Source organism: Peromyscus maniculatus, chromosome 8 (genome assembly GCF_049852395.1).
Source record: "Peromyscus maniculatus bairdii isolate BWxNUB_F1_BW_parent chromosome 8, HU_Pman_BW_mat_3.1, whole genome shotgun sequence".
NCBI classification, from domain to species: Eukaryota; Metazoa; Chordata; class Mammalia; order Rodentia; family Cricetidae; genus Peromyscus; species Peromyscus maniculatus.
Window position 1 is genome coordinate 81682818 of NC_134859.1, and position 24296 is coordinate 81707113.

The 24296-nt window shown below is 47.6% G+C and overlaps 1 long non-coding RNA gene across 1 annotated transcript; it reads left to right on the forward strand.

Moving 5' to 3' along the window:
* The first annotated feature begins 2214 nt into the window (after nucleotides 1–2214).
* On the forward strand, nucleotides 2215–24234 carry LOC121831431 (uncharacterized). The gene is made up of 7 exons (XR_013041858.1): nucleotides 2215–2904; nucleotides 11381–11459; nucleotides 12048–13032; nucleotides 20053–20158; nucleotides 20586–22780; nucleotides 22965–23190; nucleotides 23976–24234. It is a non-coding gene; the product is annotated as an uncharacterized LOC121831431 (long non-coding RNA).
* The last annotated feature ends 62 nt before the right edge of the window (nucleotides 24235–24296 follow it).

The window sequence follows — 24296 nt, forward strand, 5'->3', positions numbered from 1 at the left end:
CTACAAGCAAGCCCCCAATTGAATGCTTTCTTTTATGAGTCCCCTTGGTCGTGGTGTCTCTTCATAGCAATAGAAAAGTGCTCAGCGCATGTCCTGTTAAGTGACTCTTTTGTTTGAATTACACTTGTAAAGAGTGCTGCCATGAGCTTGTGGCCACCACCAGTGTCTGCAGAGAAGGAGCCTCATTTTTTTTTTTCTCCTCAGTTCTGGTCCTTTCAGGTTTGAGGCATGCTCCCCTAGCTCTACAGGACAGGGCTTCACCATCCTTCCTTCGCTTCCTCTACCTGCTCCTCTCTTCTCTCGCTCCTCTCTCTCCCACACTGGGGATGGAACCTGAGACCTCTTGTACCAGTTTTGGTGGTTGCATCATGATCTTGACAGGACCCTTAAGCAAGCCGGCTCTCTCTACTCCCTCCCACGGCCTGCTCAAAGCCAGTCTCCCTACCTTTTATCAACCTGACCTTTCTCTCTGACACACTGCCAGGCTGTGCCAGGCGGGGATGGCCGCAGACAAAACGATGAACTTAGTCTTATCGGAAGGTGCCGAGACAGAGTATTTCCTGTTTGTAAGTGTCAACCGTGTTCCAAGTCACCAGGGACATACAGACAGGGAGCACCACTGTCGTGCCTTCATATTTTCTCTCTTCTGTCTCTACCCTTGACTAGGCAGGAGCATCTGGGAGAAGAAGTGGAGCTGGGGGAAGGGCCTGGTTATATCTCTGGGGTTGACTTCTTTGCAAGCAGGTGCAAGGGTAGATTTTTGGCATGGGTGATTTATCAGAGATAACACCTGACCAGGAGAAAGGGGGGCGGGACTCTACAGTGTGGCAGGGGTGGGTGAGGAGATGTCTCTGGGCAGACTTTGCTAAATGGTAAACTTAGACATATCTGAAATTCAATGAGTTTGTGCATTCAGTGCTCATGAATCAGGCAACACCAGACAGAAAGTGTGCCGGCTCCCTGGAGCGGGTGGGCTGAGGAAGGTTCTAGAAGGGAATTATAGAAACGAGACAGAGAATATATTTGATCGATTTAAGTGGGGAAACAATCCCTTAGTTACAAGTTAGTTGGTGGCTTCAGAGGGACCAAACTCACATTTGTATTGTGTTGGGCTTCTGTCTGCTTCCACAGGAATCTAAGGCATCAATGGTGTTGCAGCTACATGCCCTGTCCCCCCAAATAGCTATTTTAACATTGAATATCCAGTCCTCAATACCCCACAAAAAAACCCTTTTTGTCTGTCCTTGGATGTAGATGAAACGAGAGGTGGTCTGGGCTGAGGCGGCTCCCTCAGGGAGACGGCACCACTCACAGCAGTCGGGATGAGGTCCTTCTTAAAGGAGTTGGGGGGACAGCCCACTCTGGTGCCTCCGTTGACCAGGAAGCAAGCGTCCTGAACAAAGCCTCGTCCATTTGTAGAGGTGGAAGAGAGGAAAAGTAGGAGTCGCAAGGGGTCAAAAATCACGGCAAGGCAAAGAGGTGTCAGAGGAAGAGAGTTAGGAAGACTTTCCACATAGAGTCCCCTGGGCTAGAAAGGGCCTGGAGTTATCCCTGATGGTTAACTTCTGTTTTTCCAGGTGGCGGGAATTAGGAGCACCTTTGATAAATGTTTGTCCCGGGCTAGGGATGGACCTAGCTTGGTAGAGCGATGTGCAAAGCCCTGGGTTTGATCCTCAGCACTGCAAAACTTGGCATGGTGGCACATGCCTGTAGTCCCAGCACTCAGGGTAGAGGTAGGAGGGCGAGGGGTCCAGGATCATCCTTGGCTTCATAGCGATGTGAGACCAGCTTAGGTTAACGAGACTGTCTCTAAACAAACAAATGTGCTTCCCATGGGTAAAGAGGGGGGCACAGAGGACAGTTCTCATCTCGTTGTCCCCCTCGGACTCTGTGGTGCTGTTTTGTTCTCCCACAAATTAGGGGGTTTACAGCACCCCACATGGGTGTCTGTTGAGGCCATCTTTCTAACCCCGGGTGCTCTCTTCAGGTTTTGGTGACTCTCACAGGGTTCCAGAGTTTTCCATTATTGCTACACTGGTCATGCTGATCTGTAATCAGCGACCTTTGAAGCTGCTGTAGTTGCTTTGGGGTGCTACTGACTGCCCACATCACGCAGAGGAGTTAATGGATAATCGCTGTGTGTGTTCTGACGGCTCCACCTACCGGCTGCCTCCCCCTTCCCTCTCCATCTCCGCAGGCCTCCCCCACGCCAGACACAACAAAGTTGAAATGAGGTCGATTAATAACCCTACGGTGGCCTCCAAATGCTCAAGGGAAAGGAAAAGCCACACGTCTGTCACTTCGAATCAAAAGCGAGGGATGATTAGGCTTAGCGGGGGAAAGCGTACTGACAGTTCAGATAGACCGAAAGCCGGGCCTCTTATGCAAACGATCTAGTTATGGGTGCAGAGGAAGAGTTTTTGAAGGAAATTTAGGATGCTTCTCCAGTAAACGTGGCAATGATGAGAAAGTGGGGCAGGCTTCTTGCTGATGGGTGGAAGCTTTAGTGGTCTGGGTGGGAGGCTAAACCCTCCAGAACGTTCCCTCAGTTTTCAAGCCTAATCCAGATCAAAGCCCTCTTTTCAGTTCCATGAAGGCTGGGAGAGGTCAGGAAGCCGTAGAAGAAAACGCTGCCTTGTGAGCTTGAAGCGAAGACACTGTCTTCAAACCTAACTGTGCAAGACAAGACAGGAAGCCAAAGGGGAAGCTCCGGCAGGCTCTCAGGAAGTTCCAGCTGAGAGCACGGGATGCTGTGGCCATACCACACCTCAGCATTTTGGGATTATGCTCAAGCAACATTAATCTAATTTAAAAAATCTCTGAGACAGGGGCTTCCTATGTAACATAGGCTGGTCTCAAACCTGGAATCCTCCCGACTCACTCTCCCAAGCTCTAGGATTACAGGTATGTGCACAGATCCTACTCAAAATATTTTGTTGGTGGTGGTTTTTTTTTTTTGTTTTTTTTTTTTTTTGAGACAGAATCACTATGTAGTCAAGGCTGGCCTCAAACTCTTGATCCTCCTGCCTCAGCTTCCAGAGTACTGGGGTTATAGGCCTGTATACTTTCTTTCTTGCTTTTTGGTTCCTATGATAAAAGACTGACCAAAACCAACTTGGGAAGGGAAGGATTTCCTGTTACACTTCCAGGTAATAGTTCATTGTTTAGGAAACCAGGGCAGGGCTCAAAGCAGGGAGCTGGAGGCAGGAATGGAAGCAGAACGCTTCTGTCAGGAAGGCTGACTACTGCCTTGCTTTCTTATATAACCCAGGATGGCCTGCTCAGGGGTTGTTACATCGATTAACAATCGCGAACAGGTCCCATAGACATGCCCCCAGGCCAATGGATAGAAGAAACTCCACAGTTGAAGTTCCCTCTTCCCAGGTGACTCTAGTTTGTGACAACATAATAAATACTGACCAGCACAAATACCAACACCCCTGTAATATCTTTTTAATGAACTTTGATTTTTTTTCCATAGAGAAAATGCTATTTCACACTTAGTTGACAATAGCATGGTATAAACAGGAATTTTTTGTCTAGGAAACAGGAAACCGTTCCTGTGGTTCATTTGACTCTGCTTTATGGAGACTAGGACTAGACTCTCGTCACCTCCTGGGGACGTCTGCACTTGTCTCCTCTCACTTATCTCCAGCTCAAAATAACCCTATGTCAAAGAGCATACTCCAGGGACAGGGCTTTAGTTCAGCGCTGGACTGTGTGCTAACACGAGCACAAGATTCCGGGTTCAGCCCTCAGCTTGGGCGTGGGAGTGATGGAGAAGGTATACTGTATGGGTGGCCGCATCAGGCTTCTTGAGCATCATCCTGATGGAGAATTGGTGTTTCTTCCCTTACAGAATTTAACTGTTTCATAACTAACTTGGCATGATTCTGTGATTTGAAGGGATAGTGTAAGATAAGCAGTGTATGTCTGGGTTTTCAGCCAAGATCTGGGGGAACTGGAATGGTAGGACCGAGAGGCAGTTAACTATGTATTCATAGCATCCGTGATGCCATTGAGTCAAACACTACCTGGCCCTTCGTGATAAGAAAGCAGAACAGACCCTCCACATGAGACAGATCAACTGACCTACCGGGCACCTCAGCAGAGGTTTGATAAAAGAACTCCACCTTTAATAGGAAAAGGTGAGCCAGGCGGTGGTGGCGCACACCTTTAATCCCAGCACTCGGGAGGCAGAGGCAGGCGGATATCTGTGAGTTCGAGGCCAGCCTGGTCTCCAAAGCGAGTTCTTGGGAAGGCGCAAAAGCTACACAGAGAAACCCTTTCTCGAAAAACCAAAAAAAAAAAAAAAAAAGGAAAAGGTACAAGAGGAAGGTGGGACCTGCTTTTCTGTGTGTGTACCTGGAGATAAACACAGCTATTCGGAGATGAAGGCAAAACCCACACACAATGGAGGGTGGAAGACACCAGTGCAAAAACCCCAACGGTGCAGGAGAAGGCCCTGAATCACCTCAGGATCACGGGCCCTTTGGAGATTAAGGTTAAACCACCCTGCCAGCCACATAGAGGTCACCCATTGGGATAGTTCTCGTAGGGACAGACCCTCTCCTTAGGGTGTTTAGATATCTTCTGTTGCTTAAGTAAATATGATTTAGGATTTTGTTGAGGCATATCAAGATCAACACCTGTATATAAATCAGCCAGATGGAATCTACCCAAGATGCCCTGAGCTAGGCTGGAGAAACCACTTCCTGTTGGAGTACTCATCCAAAGTCTCCTCAGACCCCAGAGGGGTAGTGTTGAGGAATATTTGTACACTGTGTGAAGATGTATGACTGTGATTGGTGTAATAAAGAGCAAAATGGCCGGGCGGTGGTGTCGCACACCTTTAATCCCAGCACTCGGGAGGCAGAGGCAGGTGGATCTTTGTGAGTTCGAGGCCAGCCTGGTCTACAGAGTGAGCTCCAGGACAGGCACAAAAGATTATATAGAGAAACCCTGTCTCGGGGGCAGAAAAAAAAAGCCAAATGGCCAATAGCTAGGCAGGAGATATAGGCAGGACTTCTGGGAACAGAGAGGACTCTGGGAAGAAGAGAGGTGGAGACACAGAGCAAGCAGGATGTGCAGGAGGAAGGTAACAGCTCAGAGCCACATGGCAGAGAGTAGATGAATATAATCATATAATTAATATGGGTTGATTTAGGTTATACAAACTGGTTAGAAACAAGCCTAACCATAGGTCAAGCTTTCATAATCAGTAAGAAGTCTCCATGTCATTATTTGGGAGCTGGTGGGACAGAAAAAGACTCGTTACAGGGTCGGTAGCACATCATACATTGGTGCTGCACATTTGCACATTTGCAAGCTTGATGCCCCTCTTGTGTGTGTGTGTGTGTGTGTGTGTGTGTGTGCGCGCGCGCGTGTGTGTGCGTGCATGCAAACGCATGCACGCATGAGTGCTCCTGCATTCATGTATGTGCATGTACATGTATACTCCAGAACATGTAGAGGTCAGAGGTTGACTATCCATGTTTTTCTCCACCTTATTTTTTTTTTTTTTTTTGAGCCAAGATCTCTCACTGAACCTGGAGCTCACCAGTTTGGCTAGACAGGTTGGCCAGTGAGCCTCAGGATCCTCTCCCTGACTCTCTAGTGCTAGTATTCTGAGCACATTCTGCTGTACCTGGCTTTTTCCGCGGGGTCTGGGGATCCAAACACAGTTCCTCATGTCTGCACAGCAAACACTACCGACTCAGCTGTCCCCCCAGGGCACCCTGTGTTTTTTTAGATTTATTTTTTATTATTTTAAATCATGTGCATGTGTGTGCACATGAGTGCAGGCGCAGATGCAGGCAGGGACCTGAAGTATCAGAGCCCCTGGAGCTGGAGTTACAGGTGGTCGTGAGTCACTCCAGAGTGCTGGGAACTGAACTCCGGCCCTCTGCAAGGACAGTGAGGGCTCTTAACCACGGAGCCCTCTCTAGCTCCCCCTCTGTGTTTTAGGATGGATTTATTTTATTTTGTGTGTATGAGTGTTTCACCTGCATGTGTGTCTGTGTACCACATGTGTGCTTCTGATACAGAGGTCAGAAGAGGGTGTGGGATCCCCTAGACCTAGTTAAGAACAATTGTGAGTTGCCGTGTGGGTGCCAGGGTTAGAACCCAGGTCCTCTGGAAAAGTAAGTGCTCTTCGCCATCTCTCCAGCCCATTCTCTCTGTAAGATACGGTCTTTCTGTGTAGCCCTTGGCTGGTCCAGAACTTGTAAGGTAGATCAGTCTAGCCTTGGAATCATGTCCATCCTGTTACCTCTACCTCCTGAGTGCTAAGATTACAGGCATTAGCTACTGTGCATGCCTTGATCTTCTCTCTTGAGGTTGTTAGTTTGGGATCATTTTGATGGTTTCCTAAACTTTGGACATGGTGGTGAAGCTGTCCCTGTCCTCAAGAGGGACACATGATAACATTGACATTCTAAGACAAATCTCTTAAGTCTAAAATCTTCTTTTTAAATGTGTATTAATAGTAGTAGATGGAGTACAGAGGACTTTTAGGGTAGTGAACTATTCTGATACTATAATGGCACACATCTGTCTATTGTCAAAATCAGTAGACTATACAGTGAGAAGAATGAATTTTGCGTAAACTATTGACCTTAGGCAATGCCAATGTATCAAAATAGACTCAACTGTAAGAAAGGCACCACACCTCGCACAATTGGGAAGAGCCTTGCCTAGGATATGTGAGGCCCTGGGCCCAATCTCCAGCATTTCAGTACCTATCTGTCTATCTATCTATCTATCTATCTATCTATCTATCTATCTATCTATCTATCTATCTATCTATCTATCTTTCTATCTATCTATCTATCTATACATATATATCACAAAGGTAAAATATTAATGAAAGAGGAACGTGTGAAGGTAAAGACTTAGAGGAGGAATTATCTTTTTTTTTTTTTTTTTTTTCTCCAGACAGGGTTTCTCTGTGTAGCTTTTGTGCCTTTCCTGGAACTCTATTTGTAGACCAGGCTGGCCTCGAACTCACAGAGATCTGCCTGCCTCTGCCTCCCGAGTGCTGGGATTAACTAAATATTTCTGTGGACCTAAACCGTACTATAAAAATAGTCTGTTTAGTGATTTAAACATGATTCTAAATACAGTCAGTTTAGTGTTTTGAAACAAATCTATTCATCTAGATGGTGGTGGTGCATGCCTTTAATCCCAGCACTTAGGTGGCAGAGAGAGAGAGGCAAGCTGAACTCTGAGTTCAAGGCCAGCCTGGTCTACAGAGCAAGTTCCAAGATGGTCAGGGCTACACAGAGGAACCCTGTTTCAAAACAAACAAACAAGCAAGCAAACAAACAAACAAACAAAACCTCAAATCTATTCCTATAAGGGTGTCTTCCTAGTCTCCAATTTATTTTTTTACATTTAGTATTTTGTGTATTCACAAACGAACATGCCATGGCACGTACGTGTATACCTCTTTTCCTTCAATTTCCAGGAAATGGCTCTCTCCCTCTACATGTGGGTTCCAAGGATGGAACCCAGGCTTGAGTGCAGGCGCCTTTACCCACTGAGCCAATTCTCCAGCCCTACAAGTACATTTCCTACAAAGAAAGCCTTGGCCCATTCAGCACCAATGATGTAAGTCACACTTCTGTCCCTGTTGAAATCGGTCGTATATACACGAGCTTTGACTGGCCCACGCCCCTGATCCCACACACTAAGAATCCCAGAGTTTGGGCCTGCTCTCGTTTTCACGGCTCCAACAATCCAATTGTTTATTTTAGGAAAATGCCAGAGCCATATGGAGAAGCGGCTTCCCTTACGTGTTCCCATCGCTGGGTTGCCTCCTTCCCTGGGGAGGATGACATTCTTTGCCAAATAAGTCTTGATTCAACTTGGAAGGGAGACCATTTATAAACACTCAGACGTATGAGTGTTTCCTGGACTCCCACTGTCCTGAGATCTCGGCTTGAATTCATTCTCTAGCCCTCTTTCTTCGGAGTCTCCAGGCCACAGTCCAGGGCCTCTCCTCCAGCTGACAGCAGGGGGCTTGAGACAAGGAGAGGTAGCCCCTCTTGCAGCTTTGCCAAGATGGATGGACGTGCCTTTTGCAGCCTGGCCTGGCACTTTGTCCCACGTAGCGCAGCTTTCTGCTGCAGGCTGCCACACGGGCCCAATGCCCATCAGCCTCTCTCCCATGCAAGAAGTTTGTTTGTTTGTTTGGTCTGGGGGGGTATTTTAAGATTTGTTTTTGATTTTTAAATTTATTGATGCATATGCACTTCATGGGCATTCAGTGTTCAAGGAGGCCAGAAGAGGGAGTTGAATACCGGAGAGCTGAGGTTATATAGGCATCATGAGTTACTGAACATGGATCGGTGCTAGGACCTGAGCTCGCGTCCTCTTGAAGACCAGTAACCACTCTTAACAGCTGAGCCATCTTTTCAGCCCATAACCTTTTGTTTTTAGCAGCCACGGAGCTGTTCTTCTGCTCTGCCCACAGCAGTTAACCCTGCTCTTCATCCCTGCCACAGTTACACTGCTACTCAACAATCCTCTTCCAGAAACGCAGTGGGCAGAAGAGCTACATGAATGGCCAGAGCAGTTGAGACCCATCCCACAGTCCCATCCCATCCTGAATTCCACCGAGTCACTTCCAGTTTGGAAACGGAGGCCCAGACACCATGTTCCTTCCCAGAGGTGCCAGGCGTGGAGGTCTGACCTTCCCCACACGTCCTCACTTGCAGACTCAAGGGCACTTACCCTCCATCCCCCACAGCCTGGGAGACCACCAGGCACCCCACCCCCCTCTGAGTTCTGGAAGCAGGCCTCCTGGCTCTTCAAATCCTGAATCGTCAAAGTTGCAGCTATGGCTATGACCGACCTGGGGTCGTAGCTCTGCACCTCCAGCTCTCATCTGCAAAGCGGTCACGAGGGGCACCTGTCACTGCAGGTCGTACACAAGGAACCGCTTGCTCAGCACAAGGCATAGCCCCGGATGTTATTTATTAAGCAGTGCTGTTTACCATGTGAGAAAAGCCACAAGGTACAACAAAACCCACTATGGGCTGGCGAGATGGCTCAGAGGTTAAGAGCACTGACTGCTCTTCCAGAGATCCTGAGTTCAGTTCCCAGCAACTACATGGTGGCTCACAACCATCTGTAATGAGATCTGGTGCCCTCTTCTGTTGTGCAGGGACACATGCAGGCAGAACATTGTATACACAATAAAAAAAAAAAAAACACTATAAGAGTTTATTGTTGGGTGGTGGCACACGCTTTTAATCCCAGCACTTGGGAGGCAGAGCCAGGCGGATATCTGTGAGTTTGAGGCCAGCAGAGTTTATTAAGGGAAGGGAACAGAAGGGGTGGGCATAGGCCTATGGAAAGATCATGCAGGAAGTGGGGAGGAATAGGTGGAACCCGCTTTTATAGGTTCCTCTGCACATGCGCATATGGGCTTACATAGCTACGTGATGCATGTGCATGGATTGCATGACCATGCTGTGTGCAGATTATGTAATCACGCAGCACACAGATTATGTAGAACGTAAGGCCCTAGGATGACTAAGCATTTGCCTGGCTACTGGACAGCGGATGTTCGGTTGAGTAGCTGGGAGAGTGGCCAGGAATTCTAACACTGGTTTCAGTGCCAACTGTTGGTAATTGGTATTGTCAGTACATTTTTATTGGTTCTCAGGAGCTAACAGGAGCCACAGGGTGCCTGGCTGGACCAGGGAACAGGGAGGCCTGAGCTGATCCTTCACTCATCTATGCACCCTGTACCCCAGGAGACTGATGCTCACACCTGGACTGTTGCAGTCAGGGTAAACACTCGACCCCTGAACTGCGTCCACAGCTGAATTAGTTGTCTTGTGTGACAAAGTATCTGAGGAAAGCATCTTAGGAAGCAAAGGTTCATTAGGTTCATAGTTCGAGGGTGCAGCCCATCATGGTGGGGAAGGCATGACGGGAGCTTGAGGCAGCCGGCCATGGGGCATCTGCAGTCAGGGAGTAGAGAGGCATGCATGCTGGTGCTCAGCTTTCTGTCGTCTTCTTCTTCAGCTCTGGACCCTTGCCTATGGGATGGAGAGATCCAAATTTAGGGTGAACCTTCCCATCCCAATTAACTCAGTGTACAAAACTCACAGTCGTGTCCAGAAATGTGTTTCTAAATCTTATCAAATTGATAAATTAACCATCACAAGCCCCTTTTTACGTCTTGTTTGGAGACAAGAAGGGGGAAATACTCCTTTAAAAAGATCCCAATATGTATTTCTTTGAGTAGCACATTTTCTTTTTGTCCTATATTCATTGCATTAGCAGTACTTTTAGAAGGCTTTTTGTTTTTTAAATAAAAGGCCTTATGTAACCTAGCTAGTTTTTAACCTCCCATACAGTAGAGGATGACCCTGAGTTTCTGATCTTCCTGCCTCCAGCTCCCGAATGCTAGGATTACAGACATGTGCCACCATACCTGGTTTATGCCATTCTGGGGATGGAACCCAGGCTCTCATGAGTGCTAGGCAAGTGCTCCACTAACTGAGTTATACACCCCAGCCCCAAGTGGGCACTTTAAATATTGCTACCACCTTTGTTCTCTGTTTTCCTCATTTTTAAAAGATATGATAAGAACACATAGAATCATACATTTTATATGTGAGACATAGAACATTTGCCAAGCATGTGAAGACCCTGATTTGATCCCCAGCACCACACACACACACACACAAACACTCTTTCTCTCTCTGTCTCTCTGTCTCTCTCCCTCCCTCCCCAGTTTAATCGCTTGAACACATAGGAGTCAACGGCACTAAAAACACTCAGTGTCGTGGCTATTGACACCATCTCCCCAGAACCTGTTTGTCACCAGAAATGAAACCCAATGCCACAGGCTCCTCCAGCCCGGCCATATAGGGTATAGAGAGGGTATAGATCCATACCCTCTCTCCTCACAGATTCCCCTCTTCTGGACATTTTTGTATAAATGGAGCCAGGCAATGGGTGACCTCCTTTCGGCTAGCATAGTGTCCTGAGGTGCACCAGCACCAGAGCAGGGTCACTGCTCTGGATGAAATGGCATTCCAATGTACAGCGACCCACACTGTTTTACTTTTCTCAGTGGTTGATGGAACAGGGGTGTCTCTTTCCCCTACACTTTTAGCTGTTCTGAACAGCACAGCTGTGAACACTTAGGGTCAAAATTTGTTTTCAATTCTTTTTGGTATAAACCTAGGCATGGAATTACTTGATCATGTAGTTATTTTGCATTTTAGAATTTCCTAATTTGGGGACAATTAGGTCCTTCCTCACTGCCTCTGTGGTCCCTCTGTGCTGCCTCGGAGGCTCCCAGCTCTTGGTACCAAGCTTACTTCTAGACTGAAATGGTCCATCTCCTTTCTTCCAGGCTGGGGGCTATCTATGGCAGACATTCCGTCCTCACTATTTTCAGAGGACCCGCCGTCAGCACCATGCCTGGCACACTGGTAATTCCTGTTTCTATGTTTAATTAGTTTGTTCATTCAATTTATTAGTTACCTGGTTCATTGGTTTTCAGACAGGACTTCCAGGTTGGCCGGGAACTCACTAGGTAGCCCAGGCAGGCCTTAAACTTGTGACTCCTCCTACCTCAGCCTCTCAAGTGCTGAGGTTACAGGTGTGCACTGCCACCATACCTAGCTCCAGTCTACATTTAGGAAATGACCCCGTCACCCTATGACATCATCTCCCGATAAATTTCTGGGTAAATTTCGTTCCCTGTAACCTCTCTAGAGAGAAGTAAAGACACAGGAAAACTGGGGGCATTAAAAGCATGAGTGGGAAGGAGAGTCGTCTGCACCAGCCACGCCACCCACAAGGCTGAGTGCTCACTGGGTACCAGCACTTGGAATAAACTCTCCCCGGCACCCTTGCTAGAAAAGCTTCCTGCCGAGCCGTGTGGCAAACACCCCAGAGAGATCTGCAGCTCCTCAGCAGCTGTGAATTAGAGCCTGACCCGTACAACAGAGGAGAACCCCTTGCCAAATGTGCACTGGAGGACCCCCAACATTCCCCCATTCCTTTCATTCTGTCAGCAAGCATTGATGGAACAGCTACTACATGCTGGGTCCTGCCCTCAGTGCTACTCTCCAATGAGTTCTCAACCCAAGGGATGCACGTGTCCTACTTTCATGGACTGCTGAGTTTGATGGATGAGAAGAACACGAACAAATGCTTATTCAAATAGAAACTGAATGCACTGTGCTAAATGTGACCAAAACTGAGGACCCCCCAGGTACTGTAGGGAGAGAGATACCAAGGGAGCCCAATCTAGGTTGGAATCAGGGAGGGCTTTGCTGGGGATGGATGTTTCAGACTGAGCCTGGTGGGGAAAGGGAGCCATTGAGGGGAGGGTGGGGTGTGAAAGGAGGAGGCAGAGGACTTTGGTAAAGCTCCGAGAATGCCCTGGTGCTTCAAGTAGCTGAGTTGAGGAAGGCAGGGGCAGGCCATGAACTGAGGCTAGGAGGCTCGTGGAGGGCTGAGGCTGGAGTCAGATTGAACTGGGCCTTGTAGATTATATTAAGGTCTTGCCATTTATTCAAAAGGCTGTGGGAGACCCTGCTCGTTTTTGTGCTAATAAAGTGGCTGGTAGTTGCCCATTGATAGAGCCCCCAAGATGGCATCCACCGATCCTCACTGCCTGGTGCTTTTATCCTTGGGGAAGTCCACTCCCAACCTACCTACACAGGATTAGACTTTAATACCAATAGAATATGGCAGGGATGATTGTATATCACAATATGTTAGGTCATGAAAGACTCCCCTTTTTACTTCTCTTGAGTCATGCACTGTAGGGGAGCCAGCCCTGTTATCAGGACACCCTGGCAGCTTCCAGAAAGACTCGTGGTGAGAAACAGCAGTCTCCAGCCAGCAGCCACAAGGGAATTTAGGATGAGTCCTCCAGCCTTGTGGTGGCTGCAGCCTACTCTGTGGCCTGACCATGACATCCTAAGAGACCCTCAGCCACACAATCAGCTTCAGCTTAAGCCATCCCAGGATGCTGACTTCAGAACCATGATGGTAAGCATTTGTTTTAAACTGTCAAATTTTAGAGCAATTTGTAGCACAGCAACAGATATTATAGCCACAAGTATTTTCTAATTCAAGTTCTTCAATTAACAATTGAAAAACTACTACTAAAGAGAAATCACAAGTAGGTTTTTTTTTTTGTTGTTGTTGTTGTTGTTGTTAGACAGAATCTCATGTAGAGACCAGGTTGGTCTCAAAATTCCTATGTAGCCAAAGGTGACCTTAAACTACTGATTCTCTTCTTCCTTCCTTCCTTCCTTCTTTCCTTCCTTCCTCCCTCCCTCCCTCCCTTTCTTCCTTCATTTATTTACTTAATTTTTGGAGACAGGGTTTCTCTGTGTAACAATCCTGGCTGTCCTGGAACTCTCTCTGTAGACCAGGCTAGCCTCGAACTCATAGAGATCTGCCTCCCTAGGACTGGGATTAAGGGCGTGTGCCACCACTGCCTGGCTCTGCACCTACTTCCTAACTGCTGGGATTATAGAAATGCACCACTCTGCTGGGTTTATGTGGCACTGGGGAATCAAACCCACAGGTTCTTGAGTACCGGGCAAGCACCATAGCAACTGAATGACATTTCCAGCCCCTAACCTTTGATCTTTATTGAAATGTCTTACGATATATTAACTAGATCGATCTAATTATCCTATATTATGTTGTGCATTAGTCAGGGTTCTCGAGAGTAACAGAACTTACAGAACGAATCTCTCTATACAAAGAGAAAGGGGATTGATTAGAATGACTTACAAGCTGCAGTCCAGCCAGTCCAACCATGGCCGGCTGTGGACGGAAGTTCAAGCATGCAGTAGTTAGTTGCTCAGCCACGAGGCTGGATGTCTCTGCTGATCTTCAGTAGATGCTGGAATCCTGAAGAAGTAGGCTCTAATGCCAGTGAAGGAACAGACATGCTAGTGAGGTGAGGACAAGCAGGCAAAGAGAGATCCTGGGCCTGGCTTGAGCATTTGAAACCCCAGTGACACACTCCCTCCAGCAAAGCCACACCTCCTAGTCCCTGTGAAGTAGCACCTAATGACTAAACCCTCACATCTATGGCCTATGGGGGCCGTTCCTATTCAAACCTCCACGGGTTGAGAGTCATAAAAGCACTTTACATCCACTGGGTATAGCGGAGCAGAGGCAGGAGGATCTTTATGAGTTCCAAGGCAGCCAGGACTTCACAGACAGACCCTGTCTCAACCCTTCACTCCCTGTCGAAATAAGCAAAATAAAATTGAAAGAAAGAAAAAATCAAAACAAAGAGGGTTGGGGACGTGGGGGTCTACAATCTGATTTTTGTAAAAACACACACACACGCACACGTGTACAGGAAACAGTAGGGCAAGCCTTTGCACAGCACAATGTCTCTTACTTCCTCTTGAGATTGTCACCCACTGTCTGAATGTCTTTCCAGTCAGGGTATAGAAAAGCTTCATAATGCTGCTCCAGCACACTAGCTCCAAAACCTTGATAATAGGCCCTCCGAGGAGAGCTGGAGGCAGGGTATTCAAATTGAGCCCCTTACATTCTTTGCCTGAGGCCTCAGAACATGCTGGCACAGTGCATTTCCAGTGACTCCTGTACACCCCCCTGCCTTTCTTGTTATTTATTTATTATTGATCAGCAGCAGCATTATTGTTTTATTGTTTTCACATGCAAAGGAACCACAGCCAAGGCCTTGCACCTGCTGGGTAGGCACTCTACCATAGGCCATCTACCCAGCCCCTAAAGCCTGAACTTCTACCAAGTCTCCAGGTGCCCCAGAGGTGGCTGCTGGTTCAGGGGCCTCACTAGAATTAGATCAGCCCTGGACTTAGACCTCAGAGTTCTGGGAGCAAATCCTGCCTTTGTTCCTAAGTGTGCCTTGAGAAATACACCTATCTACCTTAAGGTCTGTCTGTAGAGTGTGGAGACAGAGCTGGAATGTTAAAAATGACCCCTGCAGAGATGGCTCACCAGTTAAGGGCCCCAGCTGCTTTCCTAGAGGATCCAGGATGGTGTCCCAGCAACTGGTGGCTCACAATGATTTTAACTCCAGTTCCAAGGGATCCAATGCCGTCTTCTGGCCATTTAATTGCACATGGTGCACAGATATACATGCAAGCAAAATGCTCATACACATAATATAATAAAATTTTAAAATAAAAACAAATTTAAAAAAGGAAAGCAACATTTAAAAATAAAATAAAATCCTGGTATGGTGGCATATGCTTTTAATCTCAGCACTCAGGAGGCAGAGACAGATGGATCTCTGTGAGTTCAAGGCCAGCCTAGTCTATAGAGTGAGTCCCAGGACAGTCAGAGCCACGTAGTGAGACTCTGTCTTGAAAAAAACAAAATAAGAAAAAATGAAATAAACAAACAAACAAATAAATAAATAGAATTACTCCGTGGTCCCTGAGTCTCTTCAGGCACTGAAAAGGCCCTTTAGACGGCTTTTTAGGTCATTCCCCTGCTACCCCCACCCAGGCTCACAGTAATCTCCCCTAATCATTTGTTGAATTCTTGTAGCGCTCCTTGGCTATGTCTCTGCCATGCCCATTACTACCAGCAGGTGGCAGCAGAGGACCAGGAGCGTCCCAGAGGGAGGCTTCTAACCAATTCCTTGACAAGTCGGTATTTGTAATTTATTAGGGCTATTATTTCTTTGTTTTGTTTTGTTTTGTTTTTCGAGACAGGGTTTCTCTGTGTAGCTTTGCCCCTTTCCTGGAACTCACAAGGCAGGCCCAGGCTGGCCTTGAACTCACAGAGATCCGCCTAGCTCTGCCTCCCCAGTGGTGGGATTAAAGGCGTGCGCCGTTTTGCCTCCATGAATGGTCTGTGCACCACGTGTGTGCGTGGTACCTTCATAGGCCAGAAGATGGAGTTGGATCCAACAGGTGGGTATTTGTAAATTAAGTGCGTGCGTGCGTGCGTGCGTGCGTGCGTGGTGTGTGTGTGTGTGTATACCAGGGATTGAAAAGAGGCTCTCTCGCCGGGCAGTGGTGGCTCACACCTTTAATCCCAGCACTCAGGAGGCAGAGGCAGAGGCAGAGGGATCTCTGTGAGTTCGAGGCCAGCCTGGTCTCCAAAGTGAGTTCCAGGAAAGGCACAAAACTACTTACAGAAAAACCCTGTCTCGAAAAGCCAAAAAAAGAAAAAAAAAAAAAAAAAAAAAAAGAAAGAAAGAAAGAAAACAGGCTCTCTCAAAGCCAGGCAAGCCCTCTACCATTAAACTACATTCTCAATCCTTAAAAAATATTTTAATTTTGAGACAGAGTCCACTAAGTTGCTGAGGCTGGCCTCAAACTTACCCTGTAGCTCTGGCAGTACTTGAACTCGTGATTTCCTTATTCAGCCTCTCTAGAAGCTGGAATTCCAGGTATATGTATCAACAGGCCTAACTTCTTTCCCTTCCTTCCTTCCTTCCTTCCTTCCTTCCTTCCTTCCTTCCTTCCTTCCTTCCTTCCTTCCTTCCTTCCACTTATTCTGGTACAGAGTTTCATTATGCAGTTCACACTGTCCTCAAACTTTGGTTCATCTCCTGGGTAGCTGGGTTCCACACATGTACAATCACAGCTAGCTACTTGTAAACCTTTTAAGCTCTCATTTAATAGGTATAAGACAAACCGCACAGATTTTAATTCACAGTCTTTCACTTTCTTAGGATCTAGATTCCAGCATTTCAGTATTATGCCAGTGGCGGCGGAGCTCAGAATTGAAAATGGGTCGTTGTGAGGCACCCCAGTACATGTCTGTTGAAAGCAAATATTCTTGGTATCACAAAAAGAAACACGTGAACAAAGTGAAAGTAACCCAGCAAGGCAGTTATTGTAAAAAGGGCACTGCATGGCAGAAGGCAGGCTAGCCAGCACACTGGCAGGAAGTTCGCTTAGCTTTTATTCCAAGGCAGGTGACAGTCGTTTCTTTTCCTCATTGACTGGGTCTGACCTCACAGTCTTCTGCGGTTGGCTAGTTTTAATAGACTCGGCAGCCAGGCTTGGTGGTGGAGGCCTTTAATCCCAGCAGAGGTGGGAAGATCTCTGTGACTGCAAGGACTGTTTGCTCTACATACTGAGCTCCAGGATCAGAAGAAAGGAGGAGGAAGAAGACGAAGATGAAGAAGAAAGGAGGAGGAGGAAGAAGGGGAAGGAGGGGGAAGGGAGGAACAGGGGAAGAAGAATTGGTATAAAGGAAATGAAGGAAATACAGAAAGAGCCGACTACTGCAGGCCTTTAAGCTCATTAAGTTCTCAGAATGGGGGAGGGACATTTCCTAAATAGATTTTTGCAGGGTTCTGGCTTTTTATTTTATTTAGTAATTCATTGTTTGTTTGGTTTTGGTTGGGGAGACGCAAAGACTTGAATTCCTTTGCATAAAAGTTTTACACAGTGGGGATTTATGGGATACTGGCTCTCTGTGGGGTAGCCACTACAATCCCATCATCCAGGAAGCTGAGGGTGGAGGATCAAGATCTAAGGCCAACCTGGCCCATACAGAGCCTGTCTAAAAAAGTAAAATAAACTGGGCATGGTGATGTACGTCTTTAATCCCAGCACTTGGGAAGCAGAGATCCACTCACAGGTGGATCTCTGTGAGTTCAAGGCCAGCCTGATCTACATAGTGAGACTCTGTCTCAAAAGCAAATGGACAGTGAATAAATAAATAAAATAAAAAGTCAGAAACCCTACAAAGGCCTTACCTGGCACCTAGCTCACCCTCAGACACTAACTTTAGAGTTCCAGTCTTTCTGAGGGTCAAGGGTGAAGCATACTGGGCATCCAGAGCCAAGAGGGAGGAGGCAGCCAGCCTTTGGATCAGGCTAAAATTGGGCCCACCTCTTTCTTTCACATCCATTGTTACAATCTGAGGGAGCAGAGTCCTGTTTTACACACGTTGCAGGTAACATACCTTTAATCCCAGCACTCAGGAGGCAGAGACAGGCAGATCTCTGAGTTTGAGTCCAGCCTGGTCTTCAGAGCGAGTTCCAGGACACCATGGGCTACACAGAGAAACCCTGTCTCGAAAAACAAAACAAAACAAAGAACTATTTTAAACATGTGGAGATCCATTGAGGCCGGCTCCATGGCGTGGTCCTCATCTTGTGAATCAGCAGAGCTGGGACTGCGGGAGTTAACTCTGCACCCCTCTGACCCCCCCTTGAGTGATCCCGGGTTTATTTTTAGGCTGCAGACATATCCCCATTAGGGGCCGTGTTGGCTTGCTCCCTTGTTTTTCTTTTTCCTGGAACTAACTCCTCAGTGTTCTTATTAAGGTTACCTGGCTCCACCATGGTCAGTGGACTCTAGGACGGCTACCCAGACAGCCCGCTGGCTTGGTGAGAGCCAACAGAAGAAAACAGAAAACTTTGGGGTTTTTTAGAGTTGGGGGTAGAGCCAGAGCCTGTCCTTGCTAGGTAAGTGCTCTGCCACTGAGCAACCCAGCCCCAAACAGGAAATTAATAAACAGCGATTGATGATCGAGAGAAACTGCTGGGAGGCTTTGTTTCCACTCCTGCAGGTCTGCTCCTGATGCCCTCTGTTTATAACACGCTTTCTCATCTCTGAGGTGGCCTCAGACCTCTGCTCAGGAGACTGCCCAGGCCACCTCGTACCTCCCTGTTAGGCTGAGTGTGGACTTCCTCACGCCACCAGGCTTTTCATGGCATTCATCATGTGCTAACACACTGTATAACATATATGTTCATTACACTTGGCTTATTTCTGTGAGTGTTATTCATTAAGTGGCACTATTTACCATGTGAGAAAAGCCACAAGGCACAACAAAACCCACTGTAAGAGTTTATTAAGGGAAGGGAACAGAAGGGATGTGAATAGGTCTATGGAATGATCGTCCAGGGAAAAGGGGGAGGGATACGTAGGATCTGCTTTTATTGGTTCTGCCCGCACATGCGCATATGGGCTTATGTAGCTACACCACACATGCACATAGATTGCATGATCACGCTGCACGGAGATTATGTGATCATGCAGCACACAGATTACGTAAGAGGTAAGGCCCTGGGATGACTAAGCATCTTGCTTGGCTACTAGGCAGGGCATTTGCGGTCATGTAGCTGGGGGAGTGGCTAGGAATTCTAACAGTGAGTTCTATGTGGCTATGATTATATTTCTTATCTTGAGCATGAGCTCTGTGAAAACTCTCCTTTTTTCCTGATTCTTTATTGCTGTATCCACAGAGCCTAAAAGAATGACTATCACAACAGAAACTCAATACTGGGTGGTGGTGGCGCACACCTTTAATCCCAACACTGGGAAGGCAGAGGCAGGCGGATCTCTGAGTTTGAGGCCAGCCTTTTACAGAGTGAGTTCCAGGACAGCCAAAGCTACATAGAGAAACCCTGTCTTGAAAAACTAAAAAAAAAAAAGTACTCAATAATAATAAATGGATGAATGATTGAATAAATAAAAGCATGGGCAAACACATGAGCTGCCTTCATTGTTACAAGTCACACATGAACTGGACCTACAAGAGAAATATTGTCCTATGGGCAGGTGAAATTCATACCCTGACATGTGGAGACATGTGAGCAACCATGACAGGCTATTTATTTTTTGAGACACAGTCTCATGATATAATTCTGATTGGCCTGGAACTCTCCATGTAGACCAGGCTGGCTGTAGCTCACAGAGATCCCTCTGCCTCTGGAGTGCTGGGATTGAAGGTGTGATGGGGCCACCATGCCCGGCAGAGACATCTTTGTGTGAGGTTCACGTCAAGTAGTGCTTGCTTTCCCTGGTTAGTCTAGCTAGAGGTTTGCTAATTTGTTTGTATGTTTATTTATTTATTATTTTATTTTTATTCTTTTGAGATAGGGTCTCACTCTGAAGCTCCAGCTGTGCTGGAACTCACTATGTAGATCAGGTGAGCCTTGAACTCACACAGATGTGCCTGCTTCTGCCTACCGAGTCCTGGGATTAAAGGCGTGCTCCTGACTGTTTTCATTTTCTAGTCTGTTCCATTTATTTCTGCTCTGATCATCGTTATTTCCCTCCTTCTGCTTGTTATGTCCAGATCCTGGGGGCCCCCCAAAAGTCCCCATGGAGACCAAATCCCACGTGTAACGGCAAAGGGCCTTTATTTTCAAGCTCTGAGATTAGTCTCTCTGTCCAACACAGCGGTAAGAGCAGAGAGCCCTGAGCTCAGGCGGGGTAGGGTTTGTTTGTTTGTTTGTTTGTTTTATCATAACAGAGGTTGGGATGAGGGGATTTCCAGGGCTCAGGACCCTAACTGGCTGACATTTGTCTAGGGGTATCTGTAAACAGAAATAGGTGTGTGCTAGACTCAAGGACACCTGGCCACCTTATCTAACCTTATCTAATGGTTGGAAGTTTGGGATGTCAGATACTTCCCCTTAGATGCAGACCCTCCCTGGGTGGGGTCAGTTTACGGGTTTTCCTGGGTCTGGGTGCTGCCTGCCAGTGAGCCTGTCACAGAAGCTGTGTCTGGGCCTCTAAGCCTGTCATGGCAGATGTGTGGTCAAGCTGTTTTGGGGTCCCCGCTACACTGCTAACTTTGGATTTTTTTTTTTCCTCTTCAAATCCCAGGCTCAAGGGATCCTTTTCTCTCAGCCTCCACCACACTGAGACTGTCAGCCTGCTCCTGTTCGGTTCCTGGAGGTGAAATGTCAAGCTGCCTATTTGAGATTTTCCTTCTCTTGCAATGTCTATTGGTCCATGAATAAGAGCCTGGGTAACAATAAACTACCCCTGCCTCAATGCATGTATTTTTCATTTCTGCAGGGCTGGGGATGGAACTCAAGGTTTCCTTCAGGCTGGGTAAACACCCCACCCCTGAATTACATCCCAGCTATCTTGCAAACTTTGACATGTTGTTTGTTTGTTTTTTTGTTAGTCTGTGGGCATGTTTAACTTTAATTTTATTTATTTTTTCAAGAGAGGAGTCCTCTGGGTAGCTCTGGCTCTCCTGGGACTCACTCTGTAGACCAGGCTGGCCTCAAACTCACAGAGATCCACTTGCCTCTGCCTCCTGAGTGCTGGGACTAAAGGGGTGTGCCACCACCAACCCACTATATTAAATATCCTTAAGAAGCAAAAACTGGAAAAAAAAATGATTTGGGCAGTGGTAGTGCATGCCTTTAGTTCCAGTATTCGGGAGGCAGAGGCCAGCCTGGTCTACAGAGTGAGTTCCAGGGCAGCCAGGGCTATACAGAGAAACCCTGTCTCAAAAACAAATTAAAAAAAAAAAAGATTATTTAGTAGTCAGGTTGGAGATATACTTATAGAATGCTTGCCTAGTGCACACAAAGCCCTGCCTTTTATTCCTTGGAGCCGAATGAACCAGGTGTGGTGGCACAGGCCTATAAACCCACCATTTGGGGGCCTCCAGAGTTGTAGACTAGCTGAGCTAGATAGATCCTGTTTTTTTTTTGTTTTGTTTTTGTTTTTGTTTTTTTTTTTTTTTTTTAAAGAAAAGGTTGGTCAGGCATGGTGGCATATGCCTTTAACTCCACCACTAGAGAGACAGAGGCAGGCGGATCTGAGTCTGTGGCTACATAGTGAGACCCTGCTTAAAAGTGAAAGAAAGAAAAAGAAAAAAATCTAGGACTAGGTTGAGGCTTGCTTTTGTTGAATCAGAATCAAAATCTGGAGTTAAGGGGCTCTTCAGAGTGGGCAACAGGCTAGGCAACAGGATCCCCTGGGAGCCACAGGAGGGGAAGCCCAAATGCAGATGGGTCCCAGGGCCCCTCCAAATGGGCAAAGTGCAACATCTTGGGATGGTGATGGCACCTCATGCCTTGTTCTGAGGTATGGCTCCGAACACGCCTCAGGGCGTGGCTTTAGCTTTCCTCCCCAGGTTCCCTGCATCAGCACCACTGATGGGTGGCTAGGCAATGTCAGGCTAGAGCCTCTGGTTCCCATGCATTCCTGGGTGGGGGCCCTGAGAGTCCGCCTGGCTTGGGTGAACACCTAGTCAGCATTTGGTAGCCGGGAGAAGGCTCACCTAATTGTGTGTCCATCAGCCACAGTCTCCTGCGAGGATGCAATCCCCTCAGGGATTTTCAGAAGCTGCCTTTGGCAAGTCAGGTCTTGGGGACCACCACTCCGTGGCTGCGGAGGAGGAGGGGAGACCTGCCCCTGGTGGGTGGGGCCGTTCCCTGGCTGGGATCCTGGACCGTAGATGAAGAGAGAGGCCGCTGCTGTGGCAGGCCTTCGGCGCTCTCCGTTCCTCCCCAGGTCCAGTGTGGCCAGCAGTTTCAAGCCCCTGTTACCTTAACTCCCACCATGACGGACTATTCCTCAGACTGCGAAGCAAAAGAAACCCATCTTTCTTCGAGTGGCTTTTGTGAGGATATTTTATCATAACAGGGAAAGGAGCTATGACATCTAGCCCATGCCTGAAGGACCTATTAGACCTCTCTGTTGCCCTGGATTTTCAGGATGACTGAGAGGCACTCGGTGGCCCTGTTGGCATGCTGGGGCACTGCGAGGGCATAGAAGGAGGGCTGGGTCTGGGAAGTGAAGGAGTTGGGTGCCCAGGGGTCGGGAGGTGTCAGCTGCGGGAGCCAAGGGTGTCAGCGGGGAACTGCGCGGGTGCCTGGTCTCTTTCATAAGCCTTCTGATTCCTGTTAAAAGGAATGGTGAACTCTGTGGTCAGCCAGGCCTGGGAATCCACAGGCAGCCAGCACCTGCATGGCTCTTTGATCTCTTTTTAGCTGTGCTTTGGAAGACATTTATGGCTCCGTTTCATGTGGATCCTGCATGAAGGTTTTGCAAAAGAGGTAAAGACCCACTTTTCCTGCTGTGGTCTTTGTGTGAGGGAAGGGCCTCCGCGGAGGCCGCTTCCTTCCGCCTCTCACGAGGTGGACATTATTCTTCTATCTCACTTTCCTATGCCGACCCTCAGGTCCTGGGTCTCCGGTTACGTTTCCCTGGTTACGTTTTTTGTTGTTGTTTTGTTGCCAGGAGGCAGTACGGTGCCATTTCCCTCTAACTGAGGATTTTGGAGATCTCCCTTGGATTTAAAATGCCCTGAAGTGAGGCTAGAGAGATGGCGAGAGAAATGGCTGGAGAGATGTTTAAGAAGCATTGGCTGCTCTTCCAGAGGACCTGGGTTCACTTCTCAGCCCCCACAGCTGTCTGTAACTCTGATTCCAGGGGATCTGGCACCCTCACACAGACATACATGCAGGTAAAATGCCACATAAAAATTAATATAATTTTTTTAATGCCATGAAGCAAGGTTGGGCCATGGTGGTGCATGCTCTGATCCCAGCACTGGCACTGGAGGCAGAGGCAGGCGGATCTCTGAGTTTGGGGACAGCCTGGTCTACAGAGCAGGTTCCAGGTCAGTCAGGACTACACAGAGAAACCATGTCTTGAAAAAAAAATGCCATGAAGCCTCAGGAGAGAAGCAGCTGTGCAGAAACAAGTGGGAGGCACCCCTGGGAAATCCGTGACTTGAGTCTAGCCTTCGGTCACTGAGTTCTGCCCTAGGGAGGCCAGGGCTTCCTCATCATCTGCTGCCTCACCTGCAGAGTGAAGGTTGGTCTACTTATTCATCTGAGCTCTTTGGGTTGTAGATGTCAAACAAAGTGGAGGTGTGTTACTCTGGTTACCAAAGAAAGACAGAACAGCCAGGCTATGGCTGGGTAGCTGGTCCCTAGGAAAAAACTGAACCAGACAGAGGAATGTCATAGAACTTTCTCCTGTGTTTGCTGCCTCTGAAGATTGTTGTCACTCATTCTACTCAACCAGGCTAACAACATGGCTACCTCTAACTTCAGGTTCTCCATCTGGTAGATTTATTACTTATGACAGGCTGGAGGTTGACTGTCCTCAGGCCCTGGGCTTTTGGTATCAAAGGGGCTCAGAAAGGGCCCTAAGTGGCCCAGGTTGGATCAGTGCCAACTCTGAACCACGGCCAGAGAAGCAGAGGCACGCTGTAACAGTGGCTGCCCTTGGTCTCTCTCACAGTGATGACGTAATGCGGCTGGAGATGATTCCAAAGGAAAGAGGAAGCCTAAGAAGACAAGGGGCACGTGTAGCCATTCCAGATTGACTTGTCAAGGGGAGTTCTGCAGCTGCTGTGCCCCCTCTCCAAGGGAAGGTCTTGACAGCCTCCCTCTGTGAAAACGGCCGGAAACCAATCGCATTGGGAGTCAAGGACTCATCCAAACCAGCTGACACACATGTGTTTTCGCAAATGGATAAAATTAAAATGTAATCCCAGTTGAGCAAAGCGGTGCATGTCTGTGATCTCAGCACTCAGGAGGTAGAGGCAGGAGGGTCACATGA